Below are 24,921 nucleotides of genomic sequence, written 5' to 3'. Positions count from 1 at the left end.
GGGGTGGGAGGGTAGTAACAGGGAGGGGAAGTTGAGCAGGGGAAGTGGGGCTGGGTGGGTGAGTCCTGGCCTAGGGCAGTCGTGGTTCTAGTTCAGTGCCAGGACCCAGTCGGTGGCTGGGTGAAGGCTCTGGGGATGGAGACCCGGCGGGACGAGCAGGAGGGGCCCCACCTGGCTCCTCCCGGCCCCAGCGGCCAGGGCCGGTAAAGCAGGACACCCACCCAGCAGTTTGCACTGCGGGCGGGAGGAGGAGGGGCGCGCACGCGCAGACGGGCAGACGCGCGGACCCCAGAACCCGCCCAGAACGCGTGGAAGCTGGCGGCAGCCGGTTGCTCCTGGACCAGCTCCTGGAAGAGGAACACGGCCTGGGGTCTGGGCCGCCGCTTGCCCGCGGCTCGGCTGCCGCTGCCGGGCAGTTAAGAGGGCGCTGGTGGGGGCGCGCTGCTCGGGGAGCCGGCGGGTGACGCCTGGGCTGTGCGGCTGGGGAGGCGCCCAGGGAGGGGTGCGGAGGTGAGGTCCCGGCCGCGCGTCCCGTTAGGACCCTGAGGCGGGTCCCAGCCGCTGCTGTGGTTCGTGGCAACCCCGGTATTTGTAGTTCCTGAACACCGCGTTTTTGCCGCCGCTTATAGCCGGGTTTAGGAGAACAGGTACAGCCCCAGGAGGTGGGAGGGCGCCGGACGGTTCCAGAGCATCTCCAACTGGCCCGCAGACGATGGCCTGCTCCTGGGAGGCGAGTGCGGTGCGGTCGCGGGGCCTCGGATGGAATGGGGCTGCCCCATGAGAGCTCCTGGATTTGCTCCCATCTTACCCGTGGCCTGACCTTGGGGCGGCCTCTAAAGACCCAGGATCGTGGGACTCAGGTTACAGGTCAGTCTGCTCCTGGGAGGTGGGCTCGGTGTGATCAGTGTGCTGGGATGGCTGCAGCAGCAGCGGGAAATGGTCGCAACACCCGCGCTCTCACAGGGCAGCCCCTATCCCGCCATCGCAGCTGCTGCCTTTCCCTGAGAGCACAGCACCCGCCTTCCAGGAGCAGGCTGACCTGTAACCTGAGTTCCACGAACCTGAGGCAGCAGAGGCCAAGCTCAGGCCATGTGCTGGGGAGTTTGAAGCAAATCCACGGGCTCCCATGGGCAGACCCCATAACCCGCCACTGCCTTCGACCACACCGCGCCCTCCTCCCGGGAGCAGGCTGACCTGTGGACCGTGCCTGGAGCAGCAGAGGCCGAGCCCTTGGTAGGCCGTGGGGAAGATGGGGGCAAGTCGACCAGCTTACCAGGTCGCTGCCCATCTCCCTGCCGCTACCCCAGGTTCGTGGATCACTTGTTTTCAATCAGTGGTTTCCTGAGAGGCAGGCGTGGTGCAGTCAGTTGGCGAGGGCTGCAGGGAGGGGTGCTGCCCCAAGGGGAGCAGGTGGACTTGCTCCCATCTCCCCCAGGGCCAGAACTCGGGATGGCCTCTGCTGCCCCAGGTTTGCAGGACGCATGTCATGCCAGCCTGTCCCTGGGAGGAAAGCTCAGTGTACTCGGGGCAGCCTCAGTGGCTGACAAGGATTTTAGAAGTGGGCTCTAGCCCAGCATAACTAACTCTCCTTTCTTCTCTTGCTTCCTCAGTTGGTGGCTGTATCGGCTTTTTCATTATAGGTTATTGCCAGATAATGAACATAGGTTTCTGTGCTATATAGAAGAAACTTAATTTAAAATCTCTTTTTATATGTAGTGGCTAACATTTGTAAATCTCGAACTCCCAAATTTATCCCTTCCTATCCCCTTTCCCTGGTAACCTTAAGATTGTTTACTAAGTCTGCAAGTCTGTTTCTGTTCTGTAGATGAGTTCACAGTGTCTTTTTCTCTCTTTTTTTAGATTGCACATATGAGTGGTTTCATTTGATATTTTTCGGTTTCTGGCTGCTTTCACTTAGAATGACGATCTCTAGCTCCATCCATGTTGCTGCAAATGGTTTTATTTTGTCCTATTCATAGTAGAGTAGTATTCCAGTGTATAAATATGCCACAACTTCTTTATCCAGTCATCTGTTGCTACATTTAGCTTGCCTCCATGTCTCGGTTATTATATACAGTGGTGCTGTGAATACTGGTGTGCAGGTATCTTTTCACATTGGAGTTCTTTCCAGTTATATATTCAGATGTGGGATTGCTGGGTCATAGGGTAAGTCTACTTTTTGTTTTTTCAGGGATTTCCATGCTTTCCATAATGACTACACCAAACTAGATTCCCACCAGCAGTGTAAGAGGGTACCCTTCACTCTACAGCCTCTCTAGCATTTATCATTCATGAACTTCTGAGCGATGGCCATTCTGACTGGTGTGAGCTGGTACTTCATTATAATTTTGATTTGAATTTCTCGGTTTATTAGTGTTATCGAGCATTTTTTCATGTGCCTATTGGCCAATTGTGTTTTCATTGGAGAAATACTTGTTTAGGTCTTCTGCCTATTTTAGGATTGAGTTGTTTGTTTTTTTTTTGTTATTAAGTTGTATGAGCTGTTTATATATTCTGAAAATTAAGCCTTTGTTAGTCGTATCATTTGCAAATATTTTCTTCCATTTGTAGGTTGTTTCCTTTTGTTATACTTATGGTTGTCTTTGCTGTGAAGAAATTTATTAGTTTAATTACGTCCCTTTTGTTTATTTTTTTCTCGTATTTCCATTGCCTGGGTAGATTACCCTAGGAGAATGTTGCTAAGATTTATGTCAGATAATGTTTTGCCTATGTTTTCTTTTAGGAGATTTATCATGTCTTGTCCATCTGCATCTTAAGCCTGTACTCTACATCTGTGCTTCAGTTTTGAATTTTGAGCTTCTTAGAGAAAACCTACTCTTAGCTCATCCGTCAGATTCAACATGTCTAAAGCTGATTTCATAATCTTTTTTCTTGCAGCGTCTCCACTTATTCAGTGGGATAATCATTCTTCCGGTCTTGAATACACAAAGGCTTGGAGTGGTTTTTGATTCATCTTTCTCTCACCACTCCGCATTTTGTCAGCTTCTTGAACTGTATGTTTTTGGTTTCAAGTGTCTATTCTGATTGCTGGTACTCTGATGAAGAGCTTTCATCCCTGATACATGAATTTTTCCTTCTGCTGAATTCTTTGATATTCTCTCCCCCCTTTCAGTCAACCTACAATTTTTGTGCTCCAACATCTAGAGTCAAGTCAAAGACTTAACACAACCAGATCTCAGCCAGGTAGTCTCGACCCTTCATCATTTTGGACTTACCTTATGTGTTCCAATCATCATGTAACTTAGCCTCCTAGGGTAACATGTGCCTTATTAAAAACCAGGAGTCACCAGCCTTTTCCTATCCAGTCCTCAGTTAAAACAAATTAGAATTGCCCTGAGAACTAGTTGGAGCCCCATCCCCTTCATAGAGTCTTCCCTATTTATTCCAAATACTTCTAGCTCCTCTTTGTATTCCTACACTGTTTATGATCAGTAGCCTGTAATCTTGGCTTTGAGTACTGACTTGGTACCATTCCTGGGTGCTTTCCAATGTTTCTCCTCACTTAGCTGGTAACTGGAGAAGACTCACTTGTTCAGCCTCCTTTATACCCCTCACCCTGCTTAGCATCGGGCAATAACAGGCACCCAGGCAGTGCTTACCTACTTTATTTATTCACAGGGGTGGTGGTATGGATTATAGCTAATAACTATTAATTCAGTGTTGCAATTAAAAAAGAAAGCCAAGAAAATCCATAAAACTTTATCTCCATGTTCAGTTTAGCACTTTACCTCAATAGTTTTCTTAAGACTGTGTTTACATTCACATAGTGTTCAGTTCTTGTACAGTTCCCTGAGGCAAGCAGATGAGATGTCATTATGTTTGACTTTCATGTTACATTTCATGTTGAATATATTTGCGCAATGACAAAACCTTCCTTTATAAGTAAACAGCCGGAAGCCCAGAGAGAATAAGAGCCTAACCCAGGGTCACCTGGTTAGTGTTTGGCACAGGCCAGGACAGCGGTTCACATCTTCCAGCTGATCGTCTTCCAGTGCCTTTTCATTCCAGTGCTGGGAAATGTAGCCCCATCAGCCAAACGGCCAAGTCACATTGCTGCCCCTTTACCTGCCAGTGATGGCAGTGCTACAAAAAGTGGTAAAGGAAAGGTCAGAAATAGGAGTGATAAAAGACATGGAAGTGCTGGAAATGGATCCTCAACCTCCTCCTCCCTATTTGAGCGCCTCACAAGTGTCCCACTCTGACAGTGCTGTTCATTGTTTAAAACATAGCCTTAAAATCAGACTGATCTTTTATAGGACATGCTTTTATCCTGGTCCTTTTCCTGCTAATAGTCACTGTCATGGGCAGAAAGTGCCTGGCTGTGCTCTGTTTGTCATGTAGGTGGGAGGGAAAGTGGGGGAGAGAGTGGGTTGAACTGAAGCCGAGCTTTTTACAGCTCTGTTGTTCTAGGACCAGAGCAGTTCCACTCTTGCTTTCATCACCTCTCCACCTCCGAGTCCCAGCCACCCATTCCTGCCTGCTTCCTCACATGCCACGTCCTGGGGGAGGACACAGTGGTGGGCAATGCCCCCTCCGCCCTCTGCTCTGGGAGGTGCAGGAGTCTGCTTTAACTTTTGAGCTGTTTTGGTAATTGGGCTTTTCCAGATTTTCTAGACATCTCCTATCCATCTCTGAGAAATTGGAGATGTAACTTAACCATACAAGGACTATACTAATGTATTCAGTGACATTAGTGTCATGTTGTCTGTAAGGTGTTCTGTGACTGGATAGGAGGTTTTTTATTTCACAGGATGCTTCACATCCAATTCTAAAGGCCTACAGTCTGCAGGTGTAATCCAAGTTCTTACATGTCTGTAAGGTAGACATGAACATTATTTGATAATATGACCATATGTTCATAGATTACAGTTAGTCCACCGGCTCTGTATCTAATGAAAGTTTAAATTCCAAACGCTTGAAGAAAATTTGCGGACCATGTCTTTTTGCCTGTAACTAGTTGCAAAAACTGAAATCACAACTCTACCACAAGCCACAGTGTTTCCCATTAGAGAAAGCCCTCTAATTTTACAACCTCTAAGTAATGTAGTGGTTCCTTGAGTGAGACGAGGGATGCCAGAGTATTTTTTGGGACACTAGAGTGGCATGACAAGTATTCTGGGACTGGTTACAGTTGAATCTCTACTTCCTATATCCTGGACTGATTACAGAGGCAATGTTAGTGCGGTAACCATCTTGTGGATGCAAGTGTAGCTAGGATGACAACAGAGAAAATAGAAGGGATAAAAAGTAATGGAGGGACTTCATAGCAGTACAAATGGTGACTTTGACACCACCAGGTGCTGACGTGAACTTGGCAAGAATTTGTGAGAAGTGGTGGGTGTCACTGCAAGCAGGAGAGTCCTGCAGTTTTGGGGTGAACAGGCAAAGGGGAGAGCAGATATGGTGGCTATCCAGGGGCTATTTTTGTCCTGAATGTGAAAAAGTCCAGTCCCCTGTTCAATTTTGCAGCCACAACTTCACATGACTCAGGGAATTATTTCCACCAGAACACCATAAAAATATAAACAACCTCTGTTTCCCAAAGTGTTTGTTCTCGATCTGAGATGATTGTCCTGTGGTGGGAGGTAAGTGGGCGATGGGCCCTATTACATCACCGCCTTTCACTAGCAGTCTACCACGCTGCTTTTCACCCTACTCCTAGAGGTGCTGTCATTCTGTTACACCTTGGCCTGTAAGACGGGCTTGCCTGAATCCTCACGTGAAGAGGGATGGTTATGTGCAGTTTTAAAAAATTGCTTGGGTCATGGGGTCCTTTGTTCCTTCCATTGGAAATCACTATTCCAGAGCAAATATTATGCCTCTATAGAAACTATATTGTTTGTAAGATGTATTCAGAGGTTTTGCAGTGGGTTTAAATATTTGCTTGGTGATGGCATCTTGATTGATTGAAGGAGGCAACCCTCACTAGGGGCTTTGTGTGCTTCCTGGCTGGGAGTTCCTTTACTGGCAGCAGAGTGTTCGTAGGCAGAGTTAGAAAGTTACCTGGTCTGAGAAGCCGAATTTGCCCGCAGCTGGGAATTGGCGGAAGAGTCTGTTATGGAAGGAAAGCTTTAGGATTATCTGGTAGCAGAGTTCTGGGATCCAAACCCTGGGAAACCTCAGCTTTTGTAGAGTATGTTCTGTAACAATAGGCTATAGGATAATTTTTACACTTGTTATAGGATGTAGAGTTGGGGAAAGGCTTAAAAGTGAAAGAACCTTAAAAGAGAATCTCCGAATATTTTAAAGAAGACAGTTCTCAGAATGAGAGCTTTTCTGGAAAAGACTAGCTCTTCACTTCACAGGGGAAGCAGGGAGCAGGTGTAACTGCACTTACGGTAACTTAAAAGGTAAACCTTACCCTCCCACTTAGCTGTTTCCTGGTGTACGTTCATCTTCCACATCTGTAGTTTTAGACATGATGTGTCATTTCCTGGTACTCCTTTCTGCTTCTGAGTGAGAGACTGACACAGAGTCACATAGCAATTGAAAAATTGCGCAAAGGACTTTATTGTTAAAAATGTAGACCTGTGGCAGGGTTCTGCATTTGCAAGTGACTTTCAGTACAGAGAACACTGAAAAGAATGCAGTGTTATTTCTTTTTTTATTCCTTTAAGCCTTTGAATAGAAGGTTTTCTTTGCAGAGTGTCTGGAGTACATCAGAACAAGCAGGAACTAAAATAGCTTTAAGAAAGCTCCAGTATAGACGTTGCTTATAGTGTGGTATCTGCCTTAAAGTTAACTCTTTAAGGCAGGAAGTTGTAACTCTCAATTTCTTAAGCAAATATAAACATTCTTGACTCTTATTGACATTCTTTGTGGGGTGAAGCTGCTTTTGCTTCCATTCTGAGCATTGAAAGGCCTTCTATGATACTTTTACCAGTCCTCACTATTTTATTTTCCCTCTGTTGTGAACTTGTTTTTAAACTTGAAGCAGATATAAATATCATTAACTTGCTACATATGTAGATATTCAGTGTTACATAGTCAGAAAGTTTGTGTACATCACACGTATCTACATAATTCCCCCCTTTCCAACTGTGTTCCTGATGAAATGATGGTGGGAAATGGCATTATGGGTATATGTCTTACAGTACACAGTGTTTCCCCTGTTCACTTTACCATTTCTGGATGTTCTTTCATCTTTCAGCTTCTAGACTTACTAGCTATTTTTCTTAAGCCAGGTGTATCTCATCCCCCTGCGCATACACGCATGTGTACACACACACACTCACATTCTACCATAGGGAGTAGCGTGCACCATCCAATTCTCCCACTCCAGCTCTGGACCCACCCATTGGAGGTAGTGTCTTGCACGAATTCATTTGTAAGTTGCTTTTTAAAACTCGAGTGGTCGGGAAATAGGACTGATATCCACACCTAATAGGCAGGCCCTCAAGGACAACTTCTATGGGTAATGCCAGGTTATCTTAATGTTTGATTACCTGGGTATCATGTCTTCCTATGCCACCTGTGTGACCCATGATTCCCACATTCCTGTCTCCTGCTAGACTTTTTCTCTCCAACTCTGGACTCTTACAATCTTCTGCTGATTTGACATCTTCACTTGAATCTCTGATATCTTAAAAGCAACATGTGTAAAAACTGAGCTCTTGGTTCTACCCCCCAAACTGGTTCTTCCTGCAACCTCCCCCATTCAGTTAGTGGAAACTTAATCCATCCAGCTGCTTGGGTCCAAATACTTGGAGTTATTTTGACTTTCACTGACATACCACATGAATTCTGTCAATAGATCTGGTTTAACACTGCCTTTAAAACATATCCAGAACCCAGCCACTTCTCACCATGCCTCCTGCCTCCACTGCTGCTTCCCTGCCCTTAGCCACTGTCCTCTCCTCCTGCACAGCCCTTCTCAGAGGCTTCCCACCTTTCATCTCTGACCTGTTTCGACTATTCTCACCCGGCAGTCAAGTGAGCCTCGAAAACCTAAGTTAGATTGTGTCGTCCTTCGGCAGTGCCTCCCCATTTCACTCTGGGTAAAAGCCACAGTCCTTACAACGTCCTCCAAGGCCGTACAGGATCTGCACTGACCCTTCTCCGCAGCTCCAGCCGTGCCCCCATTCTGGAACATGCGAGGTGCACGCTGCCCTTGGTGATGGTTATTCCGTCCACCTGGGACTTCTCACCTCCTAGTCTTAGTTCTAACCTCAGTCCTGAGTGTGGCCTGCTCTGGTATTTAATACAACATCACCCTCATCCCATACCCTCAACTCTCTTTACCTTGCCCTTTTTTCATTTTTCCATGGTTCCTCTTTCCTAACATGCCACCTCCTCTGCTGCTCTGTTGTGTGAATTGTCATCTCCACACCCATCCCAGCTAGACTCCAACCAAGCTCCGTGAGGACAGGAGTTTTGTTTTGTTTATTGATCTATTCCAAGTTCCTAGACTAGTCCTGGGTACATAGTAGGCAGTCAAAAATATTTGCTGAATAAATTAAAAGACTATTTTAAAAATGAATCATCCTTTCAGGAACGGGTGAGGATAGGAAGCTGCATGAAGGAAAATGGTGCAGTAAATAATGATATTTGCCTGTTGTTCTTTGTGTGATATATGTATGTGTTTTAGTCTTAATTTGGTATCCCAGTTTCTTAATTTAATAGCTGTATTAAGGTGTAATTTACAGGCCATAAAATTCACACATTATAATTGTACAAGTCAGCCATTTTAGCTATTTCTAGATTTGTGCAACTTTGTCCTCATAAAGTCCCCTTGTGTCCGTTCATATGCAGTTTGCCCTCCCCTCAGTGGCACCCTGATTTTATTTCTTTTTTTTTTTTTGGCAATCACATCTCAAACGGATAATTTACACAGCAGTACTAATATAGCTTTGCACTTTTAGAAATGACACACTTAAATATGAAATCAGCGGTCATTGCTGAATGTAGGTAGCAGTATCCGACATTGGTGAGAAGAATGGACTTGAGTATCAGACTGGCTGCAGTCTTACAAAGCTCCACCATTTACCAAGTTACCCAAATTATTTTCTGCCTCAAGCTCTTTATCTGTTATATGGGGGTAATAATAGCAGCTTACAGAGTTGTTGTGAGGACTAAGCAAACAGGGAAACAAAATTTAGTATACTGGCCAGCTTATGTTATTACCTAAGAAATAGCCTTGCAGGTAAAGAGCAAAATTCAAATCAGTTTCTAAACTATATGTAAAATATAATCCAGTTCCTGCCTGGTTTGTAAACACTTATGCCTACTGAAGAATGTAAAAGCAGGCTAATTTCCAACAGAAAAGATCATTTCTCAGCATTTCTTTCAAAGATAGCTGCAAAATCACTTTTACTAAATGTTCCATGCCCAACTCTGACAGAAATTTGACACCAGGGACGTAATTATCTACATTTTTGTTAAAATGATGCTGACCATCAGGAAGTGTTCTCAATTATATTTTAGCCTTTATGTTGAGAAATACTGTGAGACTTCTTCTAAATTAATGGGTGGGGGCATTCATTGTAGCCCTTGCAGCCTGATAAGCCTGCACTCAATTATTTTTTTCAACTTTTAATTAAAGTAATAAATTAATTTTTTGCTGGGGGTGGTAATTAGGTTTTTATTAATTTATTTCATTTTTAGAAGAAGTACTGGTGATTGAACCCAGGCCCTTGTGCATGCTAAGAACATGATCGTTCACTTCAGCTATACCTTCCCCCCTAAATTATCTTTAATAAGGTCTTTTTCTCTGTTTTGTTACTTTATATACAGATGCACAAAGCAGGGTCATCAGAAGCCTCTCAATCACAAAGATGATAATAGTGAAAACATTGTGCAGTGACAGTGAATCCTTGGCATATGAAGAAAGATTGTAAAGTCCTGAATGAATTAAGAAGGTATTTTTAAATTAACATACATGTAAGCATGGCTCTCTTACCGTTATTTTTCACTTTATAATGGAGATAATCCCCACCCGTCAAGGTTGCTTTGTTTGATAGAGGGAATATCTAAACCCTTTTCTGCAAGTTTTTTAAATAAGTAAGAGCAGTTAATTTATCAGAAGTGTGAATGGTGTAATCTGGTCTGTCTAGTATGGTAGCCACCAGCCACATGTGGCTATTGTGAATTGAGATGTTCTATAAGTGGAAAATACATAATAGATTTTCAAGACTTCATACAACAAAAATGATGTAAAATATTATTAATAAGCTTTAAAAGTGTCAATCACACTTTTGAAATGATACTGTATTTGATATTTTGGCATAAATGCAATTATTACTGGAATTAATTTCACTTGTTCCTTTTTATTTTCTAAATGGGATTACTGGAAAATTGTGACTTGCACTATGTTTCTATTGACAGTGCTGGCTTCTAACTTATTGCAAATAATATGAAAAGAAAACTTTGATTAAAAATTTTGTATTTGAGTAGTTGATTTACATCATATTAGTTTCAGGTGTACAAAATAGAGGCTCAACATTTTTATAGATTATATTCCATTTAATGTCACCATAAAATAATGGCTATATTTCCCTGTGCTGTATGATACAGCCCTGTAACCTATCCATTTTATATGTAGTACTTTTTACCTCTCAATCCCCTAACCCCTTCCTGCCTCCCCTCTTCTCCTTCTCCCCATTGGTAACCACCAGTCTGTTCTGTGTACCTGTGAGACTATTTCTGTTTTATTATACTCATTAATTTGTTTTATTTTTTAGATATACATATAAGTTAATACATAGAATATTTGTTTATCTTTCTCCAACTTATTTCACTTAGCATAAAACCCTGTAGGTCCATCCATGTTACTGCAAATGGCATTATTTTATTTTTTAATGGATGAACAGTATTTCATTTCTGTGTGTGTTCATGTGTATATATGCGTGTGTATATATATGTATACATGAATATATACATATATACATATATATATATATATATATATATATATATATATAAAATATACAACAACTTCTTTATCTAATCATCTGTCAGTGAACATTTGGGTTGTTTCAGTGTCTTGGCTATTTTAAATAGTGCTGTTGTGAACATTGGGGTGCATGTGTCTTTTTGAATTAAATTTTTCTCCAAACATATACACATGAATGGGATTGCTGGATCACACGGAATTCTATTTACATTTTTTTATGGAACCTCTTTTCTGTCCTCCATAGAGGCTGCACCAATTTACATTCCCACCAACCGAGTAGGAGGGTTCCTTTTTCTTTTAAAAGGTAAAAAATTCTCTACATTTACATACTTTCCTTTCAGTTTAGGACACAGTTTGGCAAAAGCCAGATAGAATTTAATAGGAGTAAATACAGTATTTATTTTGAATGTCCATGCATTATGGATAGATAGGTTATTGATGAGTTGGTTCCCTATTTTTGTAGGTGCAGATGTTTTTATAGCTTCACAGACATTTCAGTCTTGCAGAGAGGAAAATTTCTTTGTATTTTGCTGAACATGTCCGGGTGTCTTTATCGGATTTGGTCCAGGCCTGCAGAGGTGAATACACATCCAAACCTGAACCATTTGAATGTCTGCAAGATTTTAAGAGTCTAGAATATCAGATCTGGACTGTAACTCTGGTAAATGACATCAGTGACTGGACTCAAGAAAACTCCATTTGAGGGCAAAACCTTTCATAAGCTAAAAAAGGCTTTGAAATTGTGGCAAAGGCAGAGACTTTTTTGCACCACTTATGGCCACAAACCCATGAGGACAACCACAGGCCTTCTGGACTTCCAAGGGAATTCCATGTGAGGAGTCCAGCACTCACAGGAATCCAACAAGTCCCTGTCTGCCAGAGCACCTTCATTGCTACTGTGCTGTTTTGAGTAAATGTCTTTTCATCAGGTTCAAATTGGTTTGTTGTTGTTTTTTTGCATTAAAAAACAACTTCTTGTTCCCTGGTGAAAGTAAAACCTAACATTTTCTGATTTCTTTTGACAGAGAAAACATGAGCCTGTGGATCTAACCTCATCTGTGATGGTCTGCAGCTGGGAGCAACCAGTCAGTGTCAGTCCCCTTGCAGCCACTGGCTGGGAGACTGCATGTTCCTTGTAATGGTATTTGAAACATGTCACACTAGCCGTGCCTTCGCTGTGGGCTGGGAGGCGAGTCAGTCAGAATCTGCATTATGGAATGTATGTTTCAGATTCACAGTTAGGAGATCTTTTTTAATAGCCAGAGAATATAGTCATAAATATATCTATTTATATATTTATGCAAGAACCTTTTAAAAGACATTTTTATTATTAAAAGTTACCCTCCAAAATTGAAAATGAAAGAACAGTGGAATTAAAAATCATCTGTACCTTAATTATACATGAAGAATCATAAAATCCTTTTAAACTTGTTTTTGTTCAAATGAAAATATTTTTCCCTTCCAAAAAGGAAAATTATTGTTTCACATATTTTTGCTTTCTCCTTTTATTATATATTCCATATCAATAAATATAAATCTTTTAAATCCCTTTTAATGGCTGTTTAACAATATATTGGACAGATAAGTAAATAGTCCTAGGTTTCACAAATTTAAAAAATTGTCATTACAATACCACTGCAAAGAATATTTTGGTGTTTCTATTTTTAGTTACTAATTTGGACTAAAAATTAACAAATTTGCTTTTCTTCATCTAAAACATTGGTTATTTTATGAAGGAAATGTAAGGATTTTAAATAACTTTTCAGTAATTTCAACAAAGAAATTATCTTTAAGGCAAAAATGTATGATGGTTTGCAAATCTATTTTTATTATATCTTCAATTATACCAGTGCCATATGTGTGTGTGTTTACACAAGTGCTTTAACTACCAGCAACGTAAGAAAAATCTGTGTACTAAAAATGTGAAAATAGTTTCCTGGCTTGTGTTTTCTTTCTCCCAATATAGGTTTTCAATGACAAGCTTGTATTTGCAAAAGTACACACCCTGTGGGAGGTGCTGTGTACATACGCTGAGATACTGCACATAATATTGCCTCTGAAGCCCAATGATCTGAAAACCCGGTCCTCAGCCTTTGGTAACTTCAGCTGTTTTATGAAAGTCCTCCAAGTGGATCAAAGTATCATCAAGCCGAAGCAAGAGTTTTTCATTGCCCTATTTGAGAAGAGCTCCGTGAATGACTTTTATATTCAGGATAGAGATACATTCTTCAATCCAACCACCAGAAACCGCATTGTAAGTCTAAACCGAGTTTAGCTGCTGTCTTAGGGGTGATTTAGAACCTGCTGTTGAATTATCAGTGACTTGGTTTGGTTGGTTTGATTTGGTTTTTAAAAGCTGCATATAAAAAGGAAAAAAAGAGAAAGAAAAGAAATATGCCTACAGATTCCTGTTAGGATAGTAAACAGTGGCTGGTTAGTTACCTTGTATAAACCACAAGCTCTCTAAGAACATTTTTAGGTTTACTTCATCCTTTCTCAGATCAAGTATCAAGTAAGGGACAATGTTAAAAAAATTCAGGATTAACAGGTTTGTGAGTTCCAGGATTTGCAAGGCAGCTTTCCCTCCCAAAGGTGTAAGTCAAATGGCAGAATTGAAATAAAGCACCTCATGTATCCTCCGGTGTTAACAGGTAAAGGCTAATCTTCTAGACCTTGTTTCTTCCTGGGTAAAATAAAGATAATATATCAGGAGGCGACAAGCTCATTTAAGGCAGGAAGCATGTTGTCTTGTTCACTACTGAATCCCAGGCATGGGGAAGGCTGAGTTTAACGAGTGAATGAATAAACTGTAGTTCCCCCAGAGTAACCATGTGGGACAGTGAGGATTAGCAGCTAAGAGCATAGACTCTAGAGGGGAGGATACAGCTCAAGTGATGGGGCGCATGCTTAGCAAGTATACGGTCCTGGGTTCAGCCCCCATCACGTCCTCTAAAATAGACATATAATCCTAATTACCTCCAAACCCTCCACCAGAATTTCCTTATTAACTCCCCACCACCAAAAAAAAAAAAAAGAGAAGTGGCCAAGAGCATAGACTCAAGCTGGAACACCTGTGTTGGTTTCTCGCTGTCGACCTGGTAAATGTCATTTACCCTCTGTGTCTATCAAGTTCTTCACCAATAAAATGGGGATAATTGTAGTACCCACTTCGTAGAGATGCTATGGGGATTAATGAATCTGTGTCAGTGATACAACAGTCCTGGCTTATATTAAGTACTATGCATCTGTCAGCTCTTTTCATAATTACTGACAGATGTTATTATCGACAAAAGACGTATTAGTTCTTTGAAAGGGAAATGCATGTTAGACCATTTCATGTATCACTTTCTGTAATTCAGGCTTTTCCCTCTGAAACACCATTTTATGTCTGTGCACTAGAAAGCCACAGGGCTTTCCAAATTTCATCTGTCTGGGTTCTTGTCATGATGGCAATACTGCAGGGTGCTGACATTTTTTAGGGACTCTGTCTGAGATGACACAACCCCTCAAATTCAGGAGCGCTTCTCTAACTGATAACATCTCGCTAGAAATGAAGTTTTTATAATGTAACAGCTTCAGACGCTTAATGATGCCATAAATGCAGGGATGTTATATCTAAGCTCTTTAAATAAATCCTGTCATTGAAATAAAGGAAATACTATATTATAGCGCTCTATGACTTTGTTATCTTTGCTATCCGTTTATCTGACTCTCTAAGACCAAAGAAAGCAAATACTAAGATTGATCATTACTACTGTGTGGTACACGTATTTGTGGATGAAGACAATATTGAAATGCACTGTTTAAGATATTAAAATGTACACTAAACAGCTTCTTGATGCACATGCATGAACAGAACAGGGAGCTGGGTGCAGGGAGCAGACAATGAGCTTCCTGGATTAGAGACCCAGCTTAGCAGTCCAGCCCAGTAGTCCACATGTTTCATATTTATGTCCCAGCAAAATTAGCAGTGAGAGTCTTAAATGAACTTTGGGGACACTTGCAAACAGCTGTCATGATTACTAATGTGGGACACCAGGATTCTACAGTGTTTAGTTGGCATCTGTGCATAACCAGTTCTTTTCCACTAAAGCTTCTTGTAATTGCTGGTCCCACATCCAGGCTGAGGAATCATCTCATGTGGTGTTTGGGAGGGAGGTAAGTGGAGTCAGGACCCATGTTAAGGCTGGGTGGGTAATAATCTGGTTCTAGTATAGGAGAAAGGAAAGTAGGTCAGGTGGGAAGGAGAATGACTGGATTTAAATTTTGTTTCTTGAGTAAGCTAAATATATAACATCATGTCAAGTTACTTTGTTGTTTATATTCCATGTGCTGTCACCGAATAACTACTGAATTGTGGGGACAAAAAAGCCTGGGTTGTAGAATTGACGCTGCCCCTAACTTGCCAGAATCCAGGTTCCTCTGGGTGTCCAAAGAGGGGGCTGGACCGTCAGGTGTCCCTCCACTGCAGCAGTTTGGGCACTTGGGTGGCCTAGATTTTTGCTGTGGAAGACTGGCCCGGTAGTAGGACATTAAGCAACTGCAAGGCTCTCACCAGGTACCCACGGTGGTCCCAGGACTGTAACATCCAAGCGTTCCTTTCCACCCATATATGCAAATGACCCTCAAGGGGTTAGTATTAATCCTGGGTGAGAATTATGAAAAATTATATGGTACCTCCATCCCTCTTGGCAAGTGAGGGCCCCATATTTACAAATGAACACGAAGTGTTAGCACCAAATTTTATCAACAGAACATGTGAACACGTTGTGACAGTGACGCTCACCTGTTTGCTTCTGATTCCCAGTGCCACGTCAGCCTCCGTCAGAGGACCTCAGCTGCCCCAGAGATCAGGGCCTTCTGTACAGGGAATGGGATCCTCCTCGAAGCACAGACAAGCAGCACCCCTTAGATCTCATCAGGTGAGCTGTTGTGGAGAGCACTCCAGTGGGAAGGGCTCAGGGTTGTCCTCATGGCATCTGAGGGTGACAGTCCTCCAAGAGTGTTACCAACCAGGAAGCTCACAGGAGCTCTGAGCTTCATTGTCCCAAGTTTTTACTGCAGGCTTTATTACAAAGCCATGATTTATTGGGTCACTACCCACATGGTTAACCCAAACCCTAACTGTAAGTCAAACCTTTCCTTAGCCCTAAACTTTGAGCCCCTTCCTCTCCTGGTGGCCACTCACTTGTCACAAAGCTCAAAGCCCCACTCCTCTAATCACATGGTTGGTGTCTCTGGCTGGCCAGTCCCCATCCTGAGTCATCTCATGAACACAAGCCATCCAAGTTTCCACTATGAATAACAAAGACAATCCTATCTCGGGAAATTTCGAGGCTTTAGTGGTTGCTGTCTAGGAACTGGGAACAAAGACCTACCAAATTCTTTATTAAACAGTAGTAAATGTTATATTTCATTTAAATTATAAAATAAGAGAGAAATTCTCACTGCTTTGCTATATCTGCTGTTCAACACCGTTTCACTACACCACGTGATTGTAATGTCGCTCTCAGCATGTGTCTTCTCAGAGCACCAGTGCTGGCTGCTCCCCGGGAGCTTATGCTGTTTGGGCAAGGCTGCTGGGGGGATGTAGGACAAGGACAACCGAGAAAAAAATATAATCGGGCGAGTAAGGAAACAATGTCAGATTGAAATGAAGAAATAACACAGTGTTGAGATGGGAGACTTGGGGAGAATTGAGTCAAGAAAGCTATATTTGAGTAGGTTACATGTGAGCTGAGATGGCGATAAGGAGGCTGGACTTTGAGGATCTGGGAAAAGTCACCCATGGAATAGAGGCAGCTTGTCCATTGGCCCCAAGGCACAAATGTGCTCAGCAGGTTTGAGGAGATACTGGAGCCAGCGCTGGTGAGAGTGCTGAGATGCGTGGTTTAGAAGGGCATCAGGAGCACGGAAAGGAGTGTAGACTCTAAGCGCAGTGAGAAGCAGTCATGATAGCTTAAGCACTTAAGTAATTTTCTCTCACTCACATTTTGCAAAGATAATGTGGAGAATGTATGGCAGGGACCCAGGAAGCAGGGAGGCCAGGTAGGAGGCTCTTGGATTGGGCCAGTTGAGAGATGGTGGGAGCCAATGAGGAATGCATTTGGGGAGTGGGGCTGACGGGATGCAGTTATGGGCTGGCTGTGGATGGTTAGGAGAAGAGGAGGGTCAAGGTAGCCCCAGGTCGGTCTGGAGCCAGGTGTCTCTTCTTTCTTATCTCAGTGCCCCATGCAGGTGCCCACCTACTTGGGCAAACCTCTTAACCTTCAAAGTGAGGGTTTTAAAACACTGAAGTCTATTTGTTGTTTCACATTTTATGGAAAGATTCAAACATGTACAGAAATAGAGAGAACAGTACAGCCAGCCTGCCTGTATCAGTCACCCAGCTCCAGAATTATAAACTCAGAGTCACTGTTGTTGCATCTTTCATCTCCATCTCCTCCCTTCCCCCACTACGGGGTCATTCTGAAGACAATCCTACATAGCTTAACCTTTCATTAGTGAAATGACAAGGTCTCTTTCAAATAAAATTGTAATATTCCTTTTTTTTAGGGTTACAAAATAATTCCATGCTTGTCACAAAAATACACTTTAAAGTAGTTTCGGGGTTGAAATCAAGATCCAGACAAGATTCAGACATTGCAGCTAGCATATCTCTCAAGTGCGTTCTAATCTATAATTTTCCTGTTTCTCATTTTCCTTGAAATTGTTGAGGGGTTTCTCTATTTCCTGTTTGGCTGATTTCATTCTCCCCTATGGTGTTAGACTTGTTTCTCCTTCGTATGTATTGGCTTTAGCTAAGTGATTTGATCCTCCCCTAAAAGCTTGATCTGATTGAGGTTCAACTTTGTGCAAAAATAATTGTTATGTGAAGTTTTGTACTCCTGTCATAAGGTACATAATTTTCATTTGACTCTCTTTTTTGTGACGACAGCAGCCAATAATGATTGTAACCCGTGATCATTATTTCATAAGGAATTTTATTTCATGTGGTCATACTCTAATTTCCTCCCTCAATTATCAGCAGGATCACAGTCATGAAGAGGCACTTTCTCCTTAACCCGGGTTATCCTTTAGAACACAGTTTTAAAGGAGGATATTTGTTAATATGTAAATATTTAAAATTGATAATTTTTTTTTCTTTTTAATTTTTTTTTCTAATGGAGGTACTGAAGATTGAATCTAGGACCTTATGCATGCTGAGCACACACTCTGCCACTGAATGTACCCCATCCCCCTTGAGATTCATATTTATATGATATTTTCCTTCTGTTATTTTTGTTTTATGTTATACAGAATTTGAAGGCAGGGCAATGGGTTTGACCGCTCTTTAATCACTCTTTATGGGCTTTTGGGGTTTGTGTGTGTGTTTGTGTTTGTAAGGAAAACAATTTTCCCACTATTTTAAGTATGAATTGCTAAGGCAATTATGTTGATCTTTTCCCTGCTCCTGGTCCATGTATTCCCTTGTTACTTCCCACTAGTGGCCCCTTGAGCTCTGTGACAAGACTAGCATGTCGTTAATCCATGTGGAAGGAGATCTGAAGAGATTTATTCAAGGAGATGAAATTTGTATACAGTGTATTGGAAAGTATTGTGAAAGTTGTTCGTTAAGGGAAGGTCTGAGGTTGAATTGTTAAGTGCACAGAAATCTAAGCTATGAACCACCAAGACAATTATTAACTCCAGGAAAACGAAGTAGGGAAGAAAAGGTAAGACTAGCAAAAATTGTTACAGCTTTGAATAGTCTGTACAGACTAATAATAATGTAAAGCAAGGATACTGAGCTGATCAAAATTATAATGTAATTGTATAAAAAGTTTGGAAGAATGAAGGTTTGGGTGTGTAGATGAGATGGGGTTTGAAAGAGAGCTTAATCCTCATTTTCCAAAATAGAATGTTAAATAGGTGATACATAAAGCTGAAAAAGTCAGTAGGCTGTGTTACAAGGATATTAGTCAGAGAAAGGAAGTAAGTATTCCAAGAGTCAGCAGTAGGAGCTGAACGTGGTTGTTTCTGGCCAGGAAATGGGGCGGTTGTTGGGAACTGCTCCTTTTTAAAATCGGTGTTCGAGAACTGTTTGACTCTTTATTGAATGTATGGCATTACTTTGATAAAAAGAAATCAAAGCTGAATTTTGAAAAATTTATGTTAAGAATTGGGGTGTTTTTGACAGAGAGTGATAACAATCAGACAAAACTACATTTGAAGGGATCCTCATTATTCCTTGCCTTTCAGCAAGGACTAGGAGGCTGACATCTGTTTAAGGTTCAAAAATTCTGTCTGACCTTCTTTCCAACATGTAACCTTTGGAAGTAATGAATTCCCCGTCATTGTAAATATCCAGGCAGAGGCTGCCTGACCAGCTCTCTAACTGTAGCAGGGTGTGCTTACCATTGGCCATTTGGAGCAGGCAACTTCTAACATTCTTTCAGTTTTGAATTTGGCATTTTCAGGATGGATAGTTGATAAGAATGTATTACAAAAAGCTTAACAAGAAAGAGTCCAAGACATCTCAAACCCATTGCCAGGGTTTTCTCTGCCAGACACCATCCTGAGCCTGCCACACGTGAGCCAGGCCACAAATCCCAGTCACATGAGAATGAACACACTTTGTCGCTCCTATCTGATTTGGCATCGGGCTCAGCCGTTTTCCCCATGGAATGGTCCACGCCCAGGTCTCTGACGATGGAGCTGGTCTCACAGCAGCCCTGTGAGCGCTGGTCCAGCCCAAGGGGTTCCTGCGTGAAGTTTTCCAGGATTCCAGGCTATTCTCAGATCTGAGTCCCCCCTAGGCTAAGCACACGGAACTCATCTCAGCTCCAGACTGAGCCGGAAGCCTCAGAGAGAACTCAGAGTTGAGGAAATCCACAGGTTTTACCCAGCACTGCCGAGTCAGCAGTGAGCCAATTGAGGGAATTATCAGCAACAGCAAGACACACCTGAGCCGCGGTCTCATTGTTCCGCCTCATACATAAACTCTCTGTGTCTGCCTGTCTGTGTCTGTCTCCCTTTTAGGATCAGCCTGGCACCGCTTCATGCCCTGCCTCCTTTCTTCTAATCTTGCCTCCCTGGCCTGTTCCATCTACTCCAGATTAACTGAGAAACACTGAGGAGATTCTAAAACCTAAGAACAACATACGTGCTAGATACAAAGAATACAGGGCAGTGCCTTCCTCAGTCACATCCCTCCTGCCCTCTCCCAGTCCCACAATGAGTTTTATAAATATTTTGTCAGACAGACATTGCACTCCCAGTTGTTATCATTATCAGCCATTTCCTTATTATCTGCGGTTTACGATGCATTTGCTCCAGGGAAGTTCCCGAGATAAGGCAGCAGCAGATGACTGAGCCACTTGTTGATGTCCACTTGTGTCAAGCCTGTTAAGAATGATTTTTGGGGGGATTTGTTGAATGTGCCAGACTGTCCAGTGAGTGGTGATGATCCCCTGCATCTGCTCTGGAGTCGGCCTCGTCCCCTCCTTTGCTCTGTTCTCATTTATCTCTCTTCAGCAGGTGAGGCAGTGATCTGTATTTCTATGATACGTAAAATACTTCTAATTTCACAGTAGAATTTGGGGGCTGCTATGAAAACGCATATGTTTTAAGAGTGAATTGAGTCAGAGGTTTAAACATAAAGCCCCCTTGATTTAGAATCAGAAATTAATATGATGGAGGGAGGGTATAGCTCAGTGGTAGAGTGCATGCCTAGCATGCATGATGTCCTGGGTACAATCCCCAATGCCTCCATTTAAAAACAAATAAATAAACCTAATTATGCCCCCCCAAAAAGAAAAAATAAATTAACATGAGGATGAAGCTACAGAGTGATTATGCGTGTCTTCTGAAACTTCCTTCTGTCTTTCTGCAGGAAATTCTACGGAGAGAAGGTCGGAATCTACTTTGCTTGGCTGGGCTGTTACACTCAGATGCTCCTCCTGGCAGCAGTCATGGGGGTGACTTGCTTTCTGTGTGGATATTTTAATTAAAATAACTGTACCTGTGGGTAACTTGTCTTTATTCCTTGTTACCGTGCTTACTTAACTTAGAATAACATTCTCCAGGAGCATCAATTTTGCTGCAAATGGCCCTATATTGTCAGTTTTATGGCTGAGTAGTATTCCATTGTATAAATATACCATTTCTTTAGCCAGTCATCCGCTGATGGACATTTAGGCTGTATCCATGTCTTGGCTACTGTAAATAGTGCTGCTATGAACATTGGGATGCAGGTGTCATCCTGAAGTAGGGTTCCTTCAGGATACATGCCCAGGAGCAGGATTCCTGGGTCATATGGCAAGTCTATTCCTAGACATTTGAGGGAACTCAATACTGTTTTCCACAGTGGCTGCACCACACTGCATTCCCACCAGAAGTGTAGGAGGTTCCCCTTTCTCCACAGCCTCTCTAGCATTTGTCATTTGTGGATTTTTGAATGATGACCATTATGACTGGTTTGAGATGATACCTCATTGTAGTTTTGATTTGCATTTCTCTGATAATTAGTGAAATTGAGCATTTTTTCATGTGCCCATTGATCATTTGTATGTCTTCCTTGGAGAATTACTTGTTTAGGTCTTCTGCCCATTTTTGGTTTAGGTTATTTGGTTGTTTCTTATTAAGTCATTTGAGCTGCTTATATATTCTGGAGATCAAGCCTTTGTCAGTTTCATTTGCAAAAATGTTCTCCCATTCTGTAGGTTGTCTTTTTTTTTACTTATGGTGTCCTTTGCTGTGCAGAAGCTTGTAAGTTTCTTTATGTCCCATTTGTTTATTCTTGCTTTTATTTCTATTGCTTGGGTAGACTGCCCTAAGGGAACATTTCTGAGATGAATGTCAGATATTTTGCCTGTATTTTCTTCTAGGAGGTTTATTGTATCTTGTTTTATGTTTATCTTGCTGAAGAGACTGTCTTTATTCCATTGTATATTCTTGCCTCCTTTGTCGAAGATTAGTTGACCAAAAGTTTGTGGGTTCATTTCTGGGATCTCTATTTTGTTCCATTGGTCTATATGTCTGTTTTTGTACCAATGCCATGCTGTCTTGATGACTGTAACTCTATAGTATTGTCTGAAGTCTGGGAGAGTTATTCCTCCAGGCTCTTTCTTTTTTTTCTTCAGTAATACCCTGGAATTTCTATGTCTTTGATGGTTCCATATAAATTTTATTGTGATTTGTTCTAGTTCTATGAAATATGTCTGGGGTAATTTTACAGGGATTGCATTAAATCTGTAGATTGCCTTGGGCAGTGTGACCATTTTAACAATATTGATTCTTGCAATCCAAGAGCATGGGATACCTTTCCATTTTTTAAAGTCTTCAATTACCTTCACCAATGGTTTATAGTTTTCTGTGTATAATTCTCTCACCTCTGTGGTTAGATTTATTCCTAGAAATTTTATTACTTTGGGTGCTATTTTGAAGTGTTTTATTTCTTTACTTCCTTTTTCTGTTGATTCATCATTAGTGTAAAGAAATGCAACTGATTTTTGAACATTAATCTTGTAACCTGCTACCTTGCTAAATTCTTCAATCAGCTCTAGTAGTTTTGGTGTGGACCTTTTAGGGTTTTCTATATATAGTGTGGTGTCATCTGCATGTAGTGACACTTTTACCTCTTCTTTTCCAATTTAGACCCCTTTTACTTCTCTTACTTGCCTGATTGCTATGGTCAGGACTTCCAAGACTATGTTGAATAGGAGTAGTGATAGTGGCATCCTTGTCTTGTCCCAGAATTTAGTGAGAAGCTTTTGAGGTTTTCACCGTTTAGTGCTATGCTGGCTGTAGGTTTGTCATATATAGCTTTCATGATGTTGAGTTATGTTCCCTCAATACCCACCTTGGTGAGAATTTTTATCATAAATGGGTGTTGAATTTTATCAAAAGCTTTTATGCATCTATTGAAATGATCATGTGGTTTTAGTCCTTTCTCTTGTTGATATGAAGTATTACATTGATTGATTTGCATATGTTGAACCACCTTTGTGTCCCTGAGATGAACCCCATTTGAGCATGTTGTATAATCTTTTTTATGTGCTGTAGGATTCTATGTGCTAGTATTTTGGAAAGGACGTTTTTGCATCTGTGTTCATCAGTGATATTGGTCTGTAATTCTTTTTTGGTGGTGTCTTTGCCTGGTTTTGGTGTCAGGGTGATTGTGGCTTCATAGAATGAGTTTGGGAATATTCCTTCTTTTCAATCTTCTGGAAGAGTTTGAGAAGGACTGGTATGAGTACTTCTTGTATGTGTGGTAGAATTCCCTGGTGAAGCTGTCCAGTTCTGGACTTTTATTTGTAGGGATTTTTTTTTTATTGTTAATTCGATTTCATTCCTAGTGATCGGTTTGTTCAAGTGGTCAGTTTCTTCTTGATTCAGTCTTAGTGGACTTTATGTTTCCAGAAACTTGTCCATCTCCTCTAGGTTATTCCTTTTTTTATGTTGTTTTTCATGATATCCTCATATGATATTCTATATTTCTATGTTATTTGTTGTAATTTCTCCATTTTCCTTTGTTATTTTGCAAATTTGTGCTCTCACTTTTTTCTTCTTTGTGAGTTTGGCCAGAGGTTCTCGATTTTATTTACTCTTTCAAAAAATTGCTTTTGGTTTGATTGATTATTTTCTCTATTTCTTTGAATCTCTATTTTATTTATTTCCTCCCAGATCTTAATTATTTCCTTACTTCTGCTGACTTTTGGGTGTTTTTGCTCTTCTGTTTCTAGTTCCTATAACTGGTGGGTTAGATTGTTTATTTGATATTGTTCTTCTTTTTTGAGGAAGGCCTGTATCGCCCTAAACTTTCCTCTTAGCACTGCTTTTGCTTTGTCCCATGAGTTTTTTGTGGTTGTTTTCATTTTCATATGTCTCAAGGTATTCCTTAATTTCAACTTTGATTTCATCATTGGCCCATTTTTTTTTAATAGCATGTTGTTTAATCTCTATGCTTTCCTTTTTTTTATGCTTTGTTTCTCTGAAGTTGATTTCTAGTTTCAATGGCATTGTGGTCAGTAAGGATGCTTGAGATAAATTCTATCTTCTTAAAATTGTTGAGGCTTCTTTTGTGACCAAGTACATGATGAATCCTAGAAAATGTTCCACGCACACTTGAAAAGAATGTATATCCTATTTTGGGTGTTTGTAATGCTCTGAAAATATCCACTAAGTCTAATTTTTCTATTGTATCATTTAATTTCTCTGTTGCCTTATTTATTTTTTGTGTGGAAGATCTGTCTAGTGATGTTAATGTGGTGTTAAAACTTCTGACAATGATTGTATTCCCATCAATTTCCCCGTTTATCTCTGTTAGTAGTTGTTTTATGTACTTAGGTGTTCATGTTGGATGCATATATATTAATGATTGTAATATCCTCATCTTGTATTGCTCCTTTAATCATTATAAAATGCCATTATTTATCTTTCTTTATGGCCCTTGTTTTAAAGTCTATTTTGCCTGAAATCAGAACCGCTACACTTGCTTTTTTGGAGTTTCCATTTGCATGGAATATCTTTTTCCGTCCATTCACTCTCAATCTATATGTGTCCTTCTCCCTAAAGTGTGTCTCTTTGTATGCAGTTTATTGAAGTTTCTTGCTTTATTATCCAGTCTGCCACTCTGTCTTTTCACTGGAGCATTTAGTCCATTATCATTAAGAGTAATTAATGATAAATGAGTGTTTATTACTATTTTGAACTTATATTTGCAGTTGATTTCGTATTTCTTCTTTGTTCCTTTCTTCTTCCTTTTGTGGTATGGTAATTTTCCTTTGTGTTATCTTGGATTCTATTTAGTTTTTGTGACTCACTTGTAAGTTTTTGGCTTGTGATTACACTTTTTTGTAAGTCTGTTAACCAATTACTGTAACTGTGTGCATTAAACAGATAGTAATGTAATCTCAAACCCATCCTACCGAGAATAAAAAATTTAAGAAAAAAGAAGAAAGAAAAAATACTCTATATTTTCTTGCTTCCCTCTCCCACTCAATGATTTAGATGTCTTCTTTTACAAT

At 41.1% G+C, this 24,921-nt stretch overlaps 2 long non-coding RNA genes across 2 annotated transcripts; both read left to right on the top strand.

The window, feature by feature from the left end:
• Positions 1-248: 248 nt before the first annotated feature.
• On the top strand, positions 249-12,131 carry LOC140693156 (uncharacterized). The gene is made up of 5 exons (XR_012068864.1): positions 249-510; positions 9,754-9,900; positions 11,157-11,216; positions 11,376-11,490; positions 11,938-12,131. It is a non-coding gene; the product is annotated as an uncharacterized lncRNA (long non-coding RNA).
• Positions 12,132-12,893: 762 nt separating this feature from the next.
• Positions 12,894-20,925, top strand: LOC140693144 (uncharacterized). Its single transcript, XR_012068846.1, has 3 exons — positions 12,894-13,166; positions 15,720-15,834; positions 20,787-20,925. It is a non-coding gene; the product is annotated as an uncharacterized lncRNA (long non-coding RNA).
• Positions 20,926-24,921: the final 3,996 nt, after the last annotated feature.

Source organism: Vicugna pacos, unplaced genomic scaffold (assembly GCF_048564905.1).
Source record: "Vicugna pacos unplaced genomic scaffold, VicPac4 scaffold_19, whole genome shotgun sequence".
Lineage (NCBI taxonomy): Eukaryota > Metazoa > Chordata > Mammalia > Artiodactyla > Camelidae > Vicugna > Vicugna pacos.
Note: the sequence above shows the minus strand (reverse complement) of the source record. Positions and strands in the feature narration are given on the sequence as shown.